Here is a 17,088-nt window from a genome sequence, read left to right as displayed (position 1 = left end):
CTTTGGATAGGTATAAGGGACATTTATAGGGGTTGTACAAGTAATACCAAAAATATCACATTAAGAAGTCGATACAAGATGCTCGAAAATATTGACACATGCCATCAGTACGGCGTATGATCCCCTCCGAAGGCTAAACAGGCCTGACAGCGGTGAACTGTATTCGATAAAAGGGCGTATATAAGATCCTGTGGCAACAAATCCCATTCTTCCACCAGCTCAGACTTTACTTCACCATGTGGAGAAGTTGGCTGTCGGAGTGCAATGCGACGCCTAAGGGCGTCGCATTGCACTCCACTATGTGGAGTGGCGTTGTCGTTTGGTATTACTTGTACAACCCCTATAAATGTCCACACATGTTTGTTCTGATTTAAATCTGACTGACTGTGCTGGCCACGGCAATCGTTGAATATCTTCAGTTTCAAGATATTCCTCCACCACTTGAGCTCTATGTGGAGTGGCGTTGTCGTGCATTAAAAGAAAATCTGGGCCAACCGCATCCCTAAAGAGTCGCACATAGGGCTCGAGGATCTGTTATCAGTACCTCTGCGCAGTTAAGGAACCCCTATCAAAAACATGGAGGGGTGAGGCCGTTGATCATTATTCAGCCCCACACAAGAACACCGCCTCCACCGTAAGTGTCCCTTTCTCTAATGTTGGAGGGATGGTAACGCATTCCTCGTTGTCGCCAGATGAAATAAAATCTAGAATCTGTTCGTAGGTTAAAACGTGACTCATCAGAGAACAGAAACCTATTTGTCAGAGCTCCAAGGCACATGTTCATGGCACCAGTTTCGACGAGCTCTGCAGTGGTTTGGGGTTAATGGAATACAAACCGCTAGTAGAGTCCACTTGAATGGAGCCTTCTTAACACAGAAGGTGTTAAGAAGGCTCGATTAACACATTTAACAGTAAGGTTGGAAATGTTTTCACCTGTGACCTCAGCAATCTCAAGAGACAGTTGATGACAGGACCTCGTAGGGTTCCGTCTTGTTGTTAGAACCAGATAGTGGTTTGTTCTGGTTAAAGTAGCCATAGGGCGACCTTTACCAGCTCTTCTTGTAATGGTTCCTGTCTCCTGAAACTGTTTCCATAGTGCAGAGACGACACTGCGTGACACATAAACTAACCTGCAACCTCTGCCTGCGACTGTCCGGCTTCAAGTCGTCCAACGGCACGCCATCTCAACGAATCATTTAAACGACGATGACTTGCCATCCTGAGTACTGGAGATGTGGCTATCCCACTGAGCAAGCCAAAAAACGGGAATGAAGTGATGTGCTCTCAACCCGTGTTGTTATAAGCATAAATAATTTGCATAGCGCGAGACTCTGTAAAGCGTTAGATCGATTTCTATTGGATACTCGGAATTTGCATGCTAGGATGTCTATTATATCAAATATGCCTTCGGCGACTGTTCACAATAAAATATTCATGAAAAACATTTTGTTCTGTTAATTTTGTTGAGCAGTGTGTTATGCGAATCAACAACGAAATTTTTAGCACATAAAATAAATGAAGAAGCAGGAAATAAATATGCGTAGCCATGTTGCAGTATAACAGTGAGGTAAAGACGACAATAGGAATGCACACCAATCAAAATAGAATGTTTTATCCCATTTATGCAGAGGATGATATTTGTTTCCACAGTGCCAGAGTATGGGACAGCTCTGAGGTGACCAAGAGGAATCTCCCAACCACATTTATCCCACATATTCGGCGCGAAGATCATCCCATCATTGTGGTAATAAGTCTAAGGTCCTGCATCTTGTCTAGAAGCCTCGCTATGAGAAGTGTGAATGATATTATGCCACCCAGCAAAGAAGCCAATGTTCTCCAACATACTGACGCTTTAAGTTAGTGGGAGCTGCCGATCTCCAGATTTCGATGCCTTACAGAATTGCTGGAAATGTGAATCGTGAAATGCAATTCCTAGTGTTTGCAAGATCCCCAGCCTATAGTAGATTTTGCTTCACCTGCCACTTCAAACCATATAGCTTGAGGTACAAGCCTTCCATATAGTTATCAATAAGACCTTACATCCAAGTAAATCTATTTGGACGTTTGAGAAGAAGTTAAGGTTATTTAACAGAACCTTCACTCTTTTGCTGCTAGAACGGCAATTTTTCCTTCTTGGAAAGTAACGCATCTTTTCTCCTCACTAAAACTTGGACCTTACATTCCACAGACTATAAGAAACCACAGATCTGTGTGCGTAATTTACAGGCATAAAATACATCTATTCATGACGATTACAATGGTTCTAAATAAGGGGGAGGGGATAATTGAAAGAGTCAAGGCAGACCATGCCAGTCAAGCAAATGACAGGGGTAATCTTGTAACCGCCAACAGATAGAATCGTTCAAAGTCACCAATTTGTAGCCACAGTATAACTTTACGCCTGAGCATCCTATTTACATTAAGGAAGAGGTGGGCAGTTTCGAACAAACCACAGTATCACCCCCCACCGGATGGGAATACGCAGTCAAGGTCAGGAATTAAAAAAAAAGCCAAATAAAATAAGGGGAAAAGGGAACTGAAGTTGACTGTATGCAACTATTACAATCGACGTTTGCACACTCACTTCCTTCAAGTTCCAAGTGAATGAGCAGCTCTGTCACAGTTTTCATAGCAACTAAAACAAAGATGTAGATATGTAGTACACCGGCAGAGGGCGATTAAAAAAATCCTAGCCCATTAGGCCAGGATTTCTTCCCCCGTTAGTTTAAAAACTATTGATCTAATTTACAGATAGTGCGAATATACCCAGGGGACTCTGGCAGCGCTTATTCCAGGCAAAAAGACATTTTTTTCAAGATGCATATTTTTTTTACTTTGATCTTATGCATGTCTTTCGTAATAACATTCTATTGAAACGAACTGCTGTGGAAAGAAACCATAAAAAGATGTTAATAATAATACTGTGATTATTGTCATAATAAAAGATTGACGGTTTTTAAGTAGGGATACGAGATTTTCAAATCTACAAACTGGGACACATAGTGGTTCTGTGGAAAATGTGTCAGAATGCGCAAGCAATTATGTACCAGTGTGACACGAATTAAACGATTTATGAATCATATCACCGGCGTATCTAAAAATTCAAGCGGGTGAAAAATTTGTGTATTAAATAAATGTGTTAATTTATACCAGCGCAGCTATTCTTTCAACAAGTTAATGTACGCAGTGCATTATATTTCCGGTGCGTTAACAAATAGTAATAATACATGTTTTATTTAAAAAAAAAAAAAAAAAAACAATGACAAAAAAACAAAATTTATGCGCAAAATGACTTTTATTCCTCCAACAATGACTTTTATTCCTCCAAAAAATGACTTTTATTCCTCCAACTAGACAAATCTTTTTAAAAGGCCCTAAATATAAAATTTCATGAAAATCCATCCACTAAGAGCCGAGTTATTACATGCAGACGGACGGACAGAGATTTGAAAGGGAACTGAAAGTAGACCGTTGACTAAATTACATTCATTGAGTATATGCTTTACAGTTAGAGATTTCAAGCGGTGAGTACACCGCGGAGGATCATTTCCTGTCAGCAGAAAGAGATGAGGGAGGTGAGTACGGCCTATTCGGATTTTTGGCTAAGATTACTTCTGATTTTTACTGAGTCTAGAAGTCCATAATTGTGGTTCAGGTTTCAGTTGAAACAGCTTGTTATGTGCTCGATTTTTCCACAGAAATGTCCGTCGTTCCATAAATATTCTCTGTACGTTTCATCTATAATCAGGATATGGGACCGGATCATTTGTTGAGACTATGCTGGGGGGGGAGATGTTTTGTAGCATCATTGCACATGGGAGAGAGCACTGATCGGGTCCACGTGGCCAGAGATATATTCGGGGAAACAGACTTGTTTGAATGGCAAATGTTTTGCAGCCTTTAATAATGGCTACACAAGAGCGTGCAGGTATACTGGATATGATTTGTTTCCTTGATACTGTTTTCGACCTTGTATTTTTGAATTTTTCCCTTGTTTTCATAATTCAAGTCTTAGAGAAGGCCGAATGATTTCCTTTGCAGTTTAGATACAGAGGAGGAGGCAGTGCACTCTGATTGGCGTGTTCTTTTGACCCACAAAGAGAATTGCCTGAGAATGACCGTACTTTTGGTATTTGTGGCATCTGATAGTATATATATACGGATGAATCCTACATAACAAATATCCTGCTTTAATTGTTTGTGGAAAGAAAGGATTACTGAAGATTAGTGTGATGCTGCGTATGGGTATTAAATGCCATCCTTTTTAGTCATAAATCGTTTGGCACGGATGCTTTTCTGATCTTTACGGTCCTCAATACTTTCTTCCTCTAAGACGGGTCAGCAAGTCCCACTCCGTTATCACTCCCCTCGAGGTAATCAGGGTAGCATGAGGAGTGACTGAAACAGGGAGCCCACCAAAGTATTTTGTTTGAACAATTGCTCTGAATGTATTGGTTGAGATGTTTCTATTAAAAGGTTGCCAGACTGAAGTCTCTTAGCCATTTTTGGAGATCCAGCTAATGCCTCAATACTTCCTGTACAAGAAAAAGGAGACAATTTGTTTAATGGTTGTGCACTGAATGCATAATGAGGAAAGATGGTGGAAAGGAAAATGGGAAGATAAGTCTTTAATTCGTTTAGCCTGTGAAGACTCATGATCCTTTTCATTTAGGCTTCATTGATTACAGCGTGTTGGCATTATTGGCTGATAATTTGTGAATCCATGTTGTGCTCCTTGGATGTTGTTTTTTCACTCACATGAAGGCATCAGCAGTGCCAGAAATGGCTATTGAAGTCAGTTTATTAGTAAAAAAAAGTTGAATAAATATAATAAGAAAAGAAAGGTGTATACTCGGAACCTTTTAAACGTAGAACCATAATAAACTGAGGAGAGAAAAGCACTAGAAGCAAAATCACTTCGAAAGAGAACGCCATATATGGCATTAAATAAAAAGCTTGGACAGTATCGCTTGGTACTCGGGGCTGAACCATCAGTATAGATTTTAGTAAAGATATTCGGATTACCATCACAAGAAGTGAAAGTAATCCATGGGTTATCCGGATCACTTAAATCTCTGATGATATTGTGAAAGTGAACATTCCAGCATTCTGTTAGGTTCTGTAATCTGATACTGGTAGGTCGGATTGTTGTGGGTTTATTTCCATAGTAGTGGTCAAATAGGAATAGTGAGGAAGGAGGCTTTTAATTTTCGATGAGTACTTCATCAATAACATCTTTCTTCTAATACTGAGTAGAGGTTCATGATCTTCAAACATACAGACTTTGAATTGGGGTTGTTCTGTGTATCCTAAGAGCAGAGTGTTGTATGGGGCAAGACGTGCTAAGGTGTTTGCACCTGTTTGCTAAGGACCTTAGCAAACAGGTGCTCCATAGACTAGCCGAGATCTAGTTAGGGACCTGTATAAGTGAATCACGGACGGACGAATAGACAGACAGGCATGATGAAAACAGTATATGCATTACTCATATATGCTAACGCATCTAAAAAATTTTCAGACCAGAAAAATTGTTTTAGGAACAAATTTCTGTAGAAATAGTAGTCACAGACGTTATTAAAGTGACCAATACCTAATTATTTTACATTAAAATATAAATACACACTAGAGAAATTGTGTGAAAATAAACATGGATAAAAAAAAGGGAAAAAACTAAAACCATTAAATTATATTTAAGTTGAAATGTGAGAAGTAATAGTGAAAGATTTTTCTATTTTATTTTATTATTTTTTAATATCTACATTAGCGCAAAATTACTTTAAAATCATCTAAATGTCAACAAATTAAATTAAAGGGTTTCGGCAACGTCTTTTTTTGAACATTAAAACCTCTTCAACCCGGACGGTGCAACACCACTTTTGTTGAAAGCAATGCAGATTCCAGACTCTAACACAAAAAAACTCCACCTGGACATTTCCAAGAGAAAGGCTAACAGGATATCACGTAGTCAGCCGCGAAAATAAATATTTCCGAGCAACTCCCAACATTTTTTTACGTTGTTTCTCCTCTCACTTCGCCGCATTCTCAGGGGGCGTCTACAATATGGAAGTCATTATAGCGATGTGTATTTTACGCCAGCAGCCGAGGGTGTTACGCACACAAGACAACGTCGTGCTGGAAGTAGAAAGACACAATAAGAGACAGATGGCTTCTGAGAAGCCACAAGCGTGAATGAACAAGCAGATGCTCGAGAGTGGTACTGATTGCTTCGAGTAGGGGAGTGGAACCGCAAACCCAATTACTGCATGAATGGAATTTTAATGAAAGGGCAGTTAAGAGGTTCATGGTTATCTCAATGACGTCACCTCCAACAAGGAGAAACGTTGGTCACATTCAGATTAATTGAAGTCTTAAGAAGCTGTAAGCTTTTAGGGCCGTACGCTACAAAATTTTTGTGTACAGGGTGTTTAGTGTTTTTGTTTTCTTTATTGTGATGAGTGTGCGCGAGATTTTTCTAAAACAATTTAAAAAAAAAAAACTTCAAATTTACTACTGGGGAGGAGTAAAGTGGCTGATATAGCAAAATACCATAAAGCTAAATTCCTCGCGAATCTTTATTGAAGATCAAATCACCTACACGTATCTACCATTATTTGAAAAACAAGGTGCGAGGATTTCAAAGACTACTAGTAGTCATCGTCGCAATACATGGGCTTGTTTTACATGGGTTTGTTTGTCAAGACAGCAAAGGTGGATATTGTTGGGATATCAAAGACATGGTGTCACTCAGACATAAGGGATGCAGACTTTGATTATGGGTAGTACAATGTGTACACAAAGAACTGGACAAGGCGGAATGAGGGGTTATGTTCTTAGTCAAGAAGCACATCAAATCTAAGCTGATGCATCCAGTTGACATCGGTGGCCAGTACGATGTTGAGTCAGTTTGGTGGGACATAAACACTGGGAAAGTAAAACTAAAAGAGGAGTGTGTTATAGGCCTAATGACTCTGATAAGTACAATGAACAGTTGTGCAGAGAAATAAAATGGGCCAGTAAATCAGAATGTTTTATAATGGGAGGATTTTAACGTTCTTTTGTTGTGGGATTTTCTTAAAGATGTAACTACCATCAAGGGAACGGTTTTTGCTTTCGTAAAGGTGACTACAGTGGTCTCAGACAGTTTTTAAAAATTCTATACAGTAGGACTAACCGATGATATTACCATCAGAAAATTGTAAATGGGAAGCATTCAAGGAAGTAATCTTGGAAGCTACTAGGCTTTTTGTCCCAAGGCTTAGTACTAAATGGATGTCAGAAGAACTAATGAGACTCTTTGCAAAGAAGAAACATGCATGGGACACATAAAATAGCAGATTATACAGAATCCGATAGTAGATATAAACTAATCTGCAATCAAGTCGCAAAGGACGTTAGGCAAGCTAAGACAGATCATGAGAACTCTTTGGCAGAGGATGTAAAGAAAAACAGCAAAGACTTATTTTCTTATGTAAACACTAAAGTGGATGTGGATGAATCATATTGGTCCACTTGATATCGACGGTTCAACCGTTGATGATCCTCCCCAGGTTGCTAACAAACTGAATATGTATTTTGTATCTATATTCACACATGAGGAACTCTTTAGGGGCGTGGATACCAGAAGTTTATCAAACTCTGGCAGGGAGTTAAATGATTTTGTAATAACTGAGAGGAAAGTGTAACAGAAATGTCTGAAGTTAAATGTAAGAAAGGCAGCTGGGGTGAATGGGATCTATCCAGTTATATTAACAAAGGCAGCAAATAAGGTAGGCAAACCTTTAGTCATAATTATGAGATCATCCTTGGATTCCGGAGAAGTCCCTGTGGACTGTAGATGTGTGAATGTATCTCCCAATTCACAAAGGGGGAATCAAAGACATGAGTAATTAAAAACCTGTTAGATTTACTTCTATTCCGGGGAAAATAATGGAGTTACTGGTTAAAGAAGTAATGCAGGCCATTTAGATAGGAGTGCAATTATGCTTCAGACAAGCATGGGTTTTTCAAGGGGCGATCTTGTCTGACCAATTTGATTGTATACTATGATGCAGTAACAAGGGAACTGAATGCAAAAAACAATTTCGATGTTATATATTTCGATTTCAGGAAATCTTTTGATACTGTACACATAACAGACTGCCGTAAAAATTTGGAGCAGCGTAGCATTAAAGGCAAGATAATGCTATGGGTAAAGGGATGGTTAAGTGGGAGAAGACAGAGTCGTTATCAATGGACTGTTTTTCGTTGAATAATGCTATCAGTGGATTCCCCCATGTTTCAGTGCGTGTCCCATTTTGTTTTCTGTATTTATTAATGATACTGATGAAGGCGTAGCAGGCTTAATGTATAAGTTTGCAGATGATGCGAAGGTTGGCAAGATGGTTGATGACAGTAATGATGTGGTTTGTTGTACTACTGCAACAGGATCTAGAAAAGTTAGGCAGATTAGCTGATAAATGGCAATTGAAGTTTAACATTGACAAATGGAAGTACTGCATATGGGTTGCAGTAATCCGAGATTAACGTACCAACTGTGTGATACTACACTCATGTCAGTGGAAAATGAAAAAGATCTAGGGGTAATTGTGCAGTCACATATGAAATTTTCTGAGCAGTGCAGACAGGCCTCCAGGACAGCACGTGGGGTTTTGTAAATGATATACAGAAAGTTGCTAGCAAGGATAAAGAAGTGATTGTTCCATTGTATAAGGCAATGGTCAGGCCACACCTTGAGTACTTCATATAAGTCTGAAGGCCTCATTTTAGAAAGGATGCAGAGCTTCTGGAGCGAGTACAGAGAAGGGCAACGGAAATGATGAGGGGAAAAAAGGGGTTGCTCACCAAGAAGGCTTCAGTCCGGAAAACTACAGCGTCTGGAGACTAGGAACCTGCGAGACGATCTGATTGAGGTATTAAAGGATTTGAATGGATGGAGAAAGCTCAGTGCTGATGGGATTATTTCTCTTGCTCACGGGGGGACATAAATTCAAATTAAGGAAGGATGGTTGCAGAATAGATGTGCGGAATTCTTCCTTTAGCCAATATCAAACTAATGTCTAATATTGTGGAAGTGGATAGTTTGAATGCCTTCAAGTAAGAACTAGGCAAACTGTTGGAGGGGATGGATAGGTAAAATGGGAAGTTTTTTTTTTTTCTTGCATCACTTGCCGCTACTAATAGTAATACTACTATTTTCTAATAAGTAAATAAGATGGGACATTGTTTTCCATAGCTACCTTCAAAATTTCAATGTTCACTACCTCCAGACGAATTACATCTTCAAATCTGAAAGACTGAAGGAAAGTCTCTGTAAAAACGATGCTTCATATATTTTTACAATCAAAATTCTGCTGGAGTTAGGTTAAGTTAGGCCAACCTGCATGCAGGGGTGTAGAATAATCGTTCCAAGCCTGCAAGTTTATTATGAGCGATTTAAATTTGCGTCTAATTGGTTGGAACAAGTGAGAGGAAACTCAACATGGAGAACAAAATTTTTATATAAACTAGATGATTATTATTTGTACCAGTATGTTAGAGAAAATACAAGGGACAAGAATATTCTAGACTACATCATTACCCACTAATCAGATGACATTCTTGGGCTTACGGTACAGGTACAAATAGCTGATAGTGATCACGCAATCGTCAATAGGAGGATCAAGAAAGTGGGTCTGTTCAAGCTGTTGCGAAGCAGTAGTTAAATGTAAAGGCACAAATATTAATTGTAGAAAAGTGGACTATAACAGTTTAAGATGCTACATGGCATTTATTTTGTATTCGAATGGTATTTAGTATTTGAACTGAGCGCTTTGAATCGCTACATGGCATCTAGTATTTGAATTGGGTAAATTGCAGAGGAAGGGCGAATAACATCAGAATTATGGAATACTTTTAAACAAAGATCAGAAGCCATGAACGCATGTATACCATTAAGAAAATATAGCACGAAGAGGATGTCGATGGATGAAGGAGCTGGCTGGTCTAATAGAGCAGAAAAAGATGGCATGGGGAAAGTTACAGAGCAATGTAAATACTGAAGTCTACCACAGCTACAGAGATTATCTGTAATGGTACCACAGTTAAGGTTAAGAGGCCAGGTGTGAGTACAAGAAAACACTGGCTAAGAGAGCAAGAATGGAAGATTTTCTATGTGAACACAAAGAAGAATAAAACTTTGTGTACTGTGGGTGTGGGAAAGTCTTAGATACCCAGCTGAAGTTGTTGATGAATTGGCATCGGTCTTTACTGAAGAAACACCCTTCATGATGAGGAGAGGTTGTTCGAGTGGAGCTATAAAGCATGAAATTAGGATTTTGAAATTTCAGATTATTTATTAGAAAACTTTCGAGCCTAAAGCAAGTAAGGCTCCCGGAGTTGACGGCATATAGCCGATTATTTTAAGGGAGACGGTCAGAGAGTGTATTCAACCATTGAGGTTAATTATGAGAAAATTTATGGACTCGGGAGAGGTTCCTTTAGATTGGAGAACTGCCAGTATGTCGCCAGTACATAAAATGGTTCTAAGACGGAAGTCGGTAACTACAGACTAGTTAGTCTGGCTTCAGTAATAGGGGAAATCTTGGAGGCAATGATTAAGAATGCAATCCAGACTGAATGACATTTAGATAGAAATGGCATTCTTCAATACACGAGGGTTTTTTTTTTGTTCATAGCCCACATTTGACAATTTGTGCAAGTCATACATCCATGTGAAAAGCACTTCATTCTCCCATAGGACGTTAAATAACCATTCTGGAAATCGCCACTCTTCCATCATCCACTGGATGAAATCACGATGATTGAGTAGTTTGATTATACAAGGAAACAGGTGAGGGCCCATCTTAAAAGGCTTCACCTACCACGTTCTTGGGAATATCAGACGAGTACTAGATAATCGCAACGAATTTGATCGAACGTCTGTACTTCATCGATCCTTTGAACGACTTCTTGTGATACTGATGGGCGGTGACCAACTAGCGATGACGCAAAACAGATACATTAGGTACCTCATAAATCGTGGACCAATGTCCTACGTCAATACTAAAATAAGTCAATACTTAAAAAGATCTTAGCACTTCTGAGAGCTTATGGTCCTCTTACTCAACGATAGCTTTGCATCACACAGCATTGATCCCCTTAAAACACCACGTACGAGGTTCAACAGCATGTTTTCACAGGAACGCGATGCAGTGAAGTGACATTTACCCTTCAAAATGTGCTGGGTGGAAAACGATGTAGTGTCGACCAAAATTCTTCCAATGTTAGATCATAACTAAAATTCTAGTTTCATTATTAATTGCATTCTGGTACTTCTGTTAATGTCGTTGGTACCACTTACAACCTGACAAAAGAAACAAAAGCCGCTATTTCCATCATATCTTATGCTCAATAAGGTGGACCAGATGTGATAAATAAATAAAAGTAATTTAAAAGGCATCACTAGCTGCCAATTAGAAGTTTATATTAACTTGACGTTGTTCAAACTGCGAAATTGCCCTCCCCCCAGGAGGGCAATTTCGAGATATCAGCTTAACTTAGAATTCCCCGTCTTGTTCTCAGACCCAGACATCAGTTATTAGAGTTATTTTCTAAGAGAGTGTGGGTATTATCATTTAAGACGCTTCTCTAGACGCAGAAAGAGGAAAACTTACAATTCCCACTGACGTCACAGTAAATTCTGAGTAACAAGTCTGCCACTGTTTAAGAGGCAGTTATTGTGCGGAAGTAGATAGGCAGCATGTGAACCTCCGGTGTTCCTGCCCGCATGTCGACCCCATGTAAACAGAAGCTACTTCAGCCACTGTTGATCAGGTAATTAGGTCAGCAATTTATTCGAGTTATACCCTCTTAACCCGATTTAATTGGCAAATTTCGATGCGATAATTGAACATTAGGTTTGCAGTACACGACTTGTAGCTGAGCCTCGTTGTAGGTCAGAGAGGGTGGGGGAAGACAGGTGAGGGAAAACACGCAGTGAGATAACACAAAAGAGCAGTTAACTCTGGACTTTCAAAATGCTGCTTGTTAATATATAAAAAAAGGAGTAATACTTGTAAATAGAAGAACTCAATATAATTCAACAACACGTTGCAAGATCAATATATACATTTGAGAATGATACCAGGGTGATGGTGACGCCCTTAATCATGCAAAATTACAAAGAGATGTACACAGAAATTGAAAGAAATGTTAATAATGAGAGTTCGAAGGCAGATGGCACAGGCCACCTGCTTCTTGTATAGATACTTCTGGTAGAGAACTGTGGACCAATTTGAAGTTAATCAATAATTGCAATAATGCACTTGCGCTGGCCTCATTTATACATAGCTAAAAGCAAACTAAGTTTATTACAAAACACATCAGTCTCATATTGTGAAATAAGTACTCACGAATTGCCGCAGCCTTGTACATAATACAAACAGTACTACTATGCGAAGTATATCTAAAGCCTGGTTAAATCGCATGGACCTGTTTGGCACTTTCACGTAGACAAATGTCTATCTTTCCGGTTCACATGAACAAGGTACGGCTAAAGTCTACAACCTCTTTTTAGTTAAATTATTTTGAATTAATTTTCGTTTAATTAATAATATTATTATCATATTTTGGTCTCCATCAACATCTAAATGAAAGAGGATTATATGTCGAGCCATATAACTCCGCGTGTACTGTCTGTAAATTGCGTGTGAGGTCGATTTTTTGTTTGGTGAATGAAAAACCCGAGTTTCCGGGAGTAAAAACCATGCTACGACCGACTAACTCAGTCACGTTGTGAAAAAGGCCCATAAAAATTCCTCACGTCATCAAGCGCTCGAATTCAGATCTTTTTCATCCGGTGGGGGAGGATGGCGATCCTACCAACTGTGCTACAAATTTTGAAAACACATTCCTGAATCTGGTGAAGACGGATGTGTAGAGTTTTCTGTTTATCTGCGAATGCAAACCAACGTAGGACACAATGTCTTACAGACACTATGGGTTTGCTTTTCAACAATCCAATCACATCACAATTGGCCAGGTTTAATAAACATTCACCCGAACAGAGAAATAGATATATGAGGAAAAAGTAGCACACATAAAAGAAGAAAAAGTCTCTGTAAATTTATTTTGGCATTCAGAAAGCATCCGAACTTTATAATATAGAATCGTTCTCAAAGATGGCTTACTCTAGTCGAGCTTTCAAAGTTCGTTTCGTGCCCAACCACACTTTTTCCTCAGTGCAATAAACTTTATCCTTTTTAGCGCCGCACGCACATGATAAAGCAAGGTTTTTCGTGCGCGTTTTATTGACCATCCATAACGAAGATATCATTTAGTAGAGAGCACATTTGCTGGTACAGTGGTTTGGTGTTCTAGATCAAAATCTCCTTGCAGTGAAAAGTGCGACCATGTAAAAGTAATTGGGCTATGTTCTTTTCAGCACATCCAACTGGCCTTATTCCATTCACTGTCCACACAAATTTCTCATTTCAAAACTTTATTTCATTTCAAATTACATTGGCAGATTCTTTTTTTTTTTTCCTTCTTTTCGGGTGTGCAGTATGTATTAGTTTCAGCACATCTGGTTTTTTCCAATTGAACTTTCATTAAGCTGATTTTTGTGAAATTTTACATTTCGGTCTTTTAGAAACATCTGTTCAGCCGTTCTGAATTTCAAATATAAACACCAAACCACTGTACCAGCAAATGTGCTCTCTACTAAATGATATATTCGTTATGGATCGTCAAGGATAAAGTTTATTTTTCACACATATCTCCAATTATCCATAAGCTTATACACTGTCCAGTCAAAACATTATGGACTATCCCCGTGTTTTAGCAACCGGCCGTTTCCTCCCCCCACTTCCTCCTGGTGGCACAGGTGTTGCGACGAGAACAGCTAAAATACCGGCAGGTTCATGGCATGTGGTCCAACGAAGTACTTGTTAGACATGGGCAAGAGACGTGACTTCGAAAACGGGATCATTGTTGGCCAGCGGTTGAAGGGTGACAGTATGACAGTCGCCGGTCCATTGGTAGGCTCCCACGCCTCATCGAGGGTCGTGGCGAACGTAGGCTGTCCCGCTTTTTGTGAGGCAATAGATAGAAAAAGTGGAACGGCTGACCATGGAATTTGAAGATGGTATGACCAGCGGTGTTTCCAAGAAACGAAACTCTCACATGCCAACGACGCCTGAAGTTTGCATCTCAACGGCGTCATTGAACCACTGGGGGTAAAAAAAAAGTTTCCCTTTCTGATGAATCACGTTTCCTGCTATGCTGTGTGGACGGTAGATGGAAGGTATACGGCAAAAAACTGCGTAGAAGAATCACTCCGATGTTCTGGTCCAGAAACAGGCAAGTGGCAGCAGTGTTTTGGTATGGAGGATGTTTTCCTGGGAATTTCCCTTGGAGAAATTCCCAGGGGAAACATCTTTCTTCCGGAGCCATCGTATCCCTAGACCGCGCTCTGTATGCTAAATACTACCTATCCATTGTGGTTGATCACGCACTTCCGTTCGTGGAGACTGTCTTCCCTGGATGGCACAGGTGTGTTCCAACAGGATAATGAGTCTTGCTACGTTTGCCGGTATTGTTCAAGAGTCGTTCATCAACAAGAAAGTGATTTCCACGCGCAACTTTGGCTGCCGAATATGAATCACATAGAATATTCTCTGGAATTACGTGGATCGACAGATCCGGCGTTTGGATACTCTACCACGAACTGTCCCAAATCTATGGGACGGAATCCGGGCGACACGGTACAATATACCTCCTGCAATCTTCAAAGGCTTTATAGAATCCATGCCTCACCGTCTGGTGGTGGTGGTGGTAGTACTGGCGGTATGAGGAGGACATGCCCGCTATTAAATAGGTAGTCATAATTTTTGACTGGACAGTCAATTTCTCACAGACATATTCGCTAAAACCTGCCACGCACTTCGGTGAATTCCAGACCTGTCAAAGTACTACTAGTTTCTTGAATACCAAACTTAAATCATAAAGCAAACCACATCAGGAGTTTAACTTTCATTTTCAATTCATTCAGTCTGCTACCTCTGAGTTGGTTGATTAACACAATATATCTGCGGGACTAATTGGAAAGGTGAATTGTACATATGAAAAAAATGAAACTTCTCAATGTAATGTTCTACAAGTACAAGGTAGGTCATCAAATTTAGTTACTCCTGAGTCTTCAGGTTGCATTTATCCACATTCAAAAGGTAAATTTTGTATTTGCCGATGTCAATGTCACTATTTTTTATTTTGAAGTTAATCCGAGCGGGTAGAACACGCGTTTGAGTTGACCTTGCATCTAGTCCACATGACTGCTAAATTCGGCGATGTTCTTGTATTCGCTCTATCTTGTATACTCCTCTTACCCTATATAGCCGTCAAGGAGTGAACAGAAAATTTATTTTATCCAAGAGTTTGCGTTTTTCTGAACCAGGACTGCAACAGATAGAAGAAGCATCAGCAGTCAAAATTTGGCCATGCTGCTGGTGCAACTGGTTATTTATCCATTGATCGCGCAAACCGCTGGTGTGTATGTACCGAGGTAACTATGGTAACAGAGCACACGATTCCACCGGATATGGAATGAGATATTTATAGGTAGGTGGCAGAAGAACTTTCATTATGACAGCAGTAACATTTGAGGCGCAGTACGGTATTTATTAGTGCGGCGCGTAATATGGGTTTGTCCGGAGAACATATATTTATTTGGAACATTAACATTGCGTTTAAGTCGTTTTTGTATATTCAAACAAATCTGTCCCAAATAAGAAGCAAGGTTTTGAGAACGACATTCGAGCCTTTACAGTTGCATGTTTACACGAGGAAGACCACTACTTCTGGCACATTCTGTAAGAGTTTAAATTTCGTGTTTGCAATAATTGAAATGTATTGATGAGTTTGTTACCCATGAGGAAAATAATTACAATTAAGTAGGCGTGCTAAGTTTTAGAGGATGAATCTTTATTACTATTCTTTATTCTTTTGGAAGGACAGGCCTAAATTTTTAGGCGCGTTAGCGTGTATGCGTAAAGCACCTTCACTATGTCCGTTTGTCTGTCTGCATGTAATAACTCGACTGACCATGTAACTGATGGTTACATTTTCATAAAATTTTTCGCTTGGCTCTCTTAGAAAGATTCCAGCCATCCCAAATTTCAATAAAAAGTCTCATCCTTCCTTTTAACACATTCCTACCTCTAAACTCTCTCTCTCTGCCATCCTTCCAAACTAAAATTTTTGACAAAATTTTAAAAAAAGAAAAAGAACGCAACAAAACATTTTTTGGTTGATATCATTTATTCTTGGTTTTTAACATAACAAAATATTGACACATTCGGGAATCAGAACCAGAATGAATTTGCAGGTTTTATTGAGCGCGCCATGACTTCCGTTCAGCGATTTCATTTCGTTTCAGGTGTGCGATGTGGGTATTTCGGTTACGGTAGTCGATGTTATGTGTGACCTTCCACAGCCACAGCTTCCGGCGTTAAGTTTTATCGCAGATTTTCAACTGTTTCCGTTATTGGTCGTTGTCACGTATCGGTGTGTGGCGAAATTGCACTCGAACAAAAATTACTGAAATGTCAGAAAGGAAGTGTGCCTATCGAGATGAATTTGCCACACAATTTCGATAAAATTGAGAAAAAGTCGATCATTAATGATTTCACATTTTGTGAGCGTTGCACTGCCAATTAATATTTAATTCAGTGCTCTTTCCTCCATGTCGTATTAAAGAGAAAAGTCCCATAATTGCCCTGCCACATCCAATTTCTCATAATCCGGCTTCCAGAGCGCTCTCTGTTTTAATCTTTCTAATTCTCCTGATCTTACTACAATCCAGAAGAGGGTACTCAGCAATCAATTACTGCTTCATTCAACACAGGAAAGATGGCTTCCGAGTACAATTCTAATTTTTGGGCAGCTTTATAATACGGGTGATAAACTTGATCCGGTTTCTTACTGGCCAATCTGCTTAGTTAATTTTCTAAGATATTGGAGTCGATAGTCTTTGCTCGACCAGCTACTTTTTCTCTTGGGGGATATTCTTTCTAAAGATCAACTTGGCCTTACTTATTTTTGACAGTGGGCTCT

General features: G+C 39.4%; 1 protein-coding gene across 2 annotated transcripts in view; it reads left to right on the top strand.

Moving 5' to 3' along the window:
* Positions 1-17,088, top strand: part of LOC150076515 (carboxypeptidase D-like) — a 118,542-nt gene that overhangs the window by 33,011 nt on the left and 68,443 nt on the right. Inside the window, exon 1 of one of the 2 annotated variants that reach the window (XM_090387789.1) lies at positions 11,724-11,811. The exons of the other annotated variant lie outside the window; for it this stretch is intronic. The gene's annotated coding sequence lies outside the window, so the exon portion shown is untranslated. Of the gene's footprint in view, positions 1-11,723; positions 11,812-17,088 lie in introns of those variants that run through there. 2 annotated transcript variants of the gene reach the window in all.

The sequence above is a fragment of the Mastigoproctus giganteus genome, chromosome 13, assembly GCF_048544385.1.
Source record: "Mastigoproctus giganteus isolate SK-2022 chromosome 13, ASM4854438v1, whole genome shotgun sequence".
Lineage (NCBI taxonomy): Eukaryota > Metazoa > Arthropoda > Arachnida > Uropygi > Thelyphonidae > Mastigoproctus > Mastigoproctus giganteus.
Note: the sequence above shows the minus strand (reverse complement) of the source record. Positions and strands in the feature narration are given on the sequence as shown.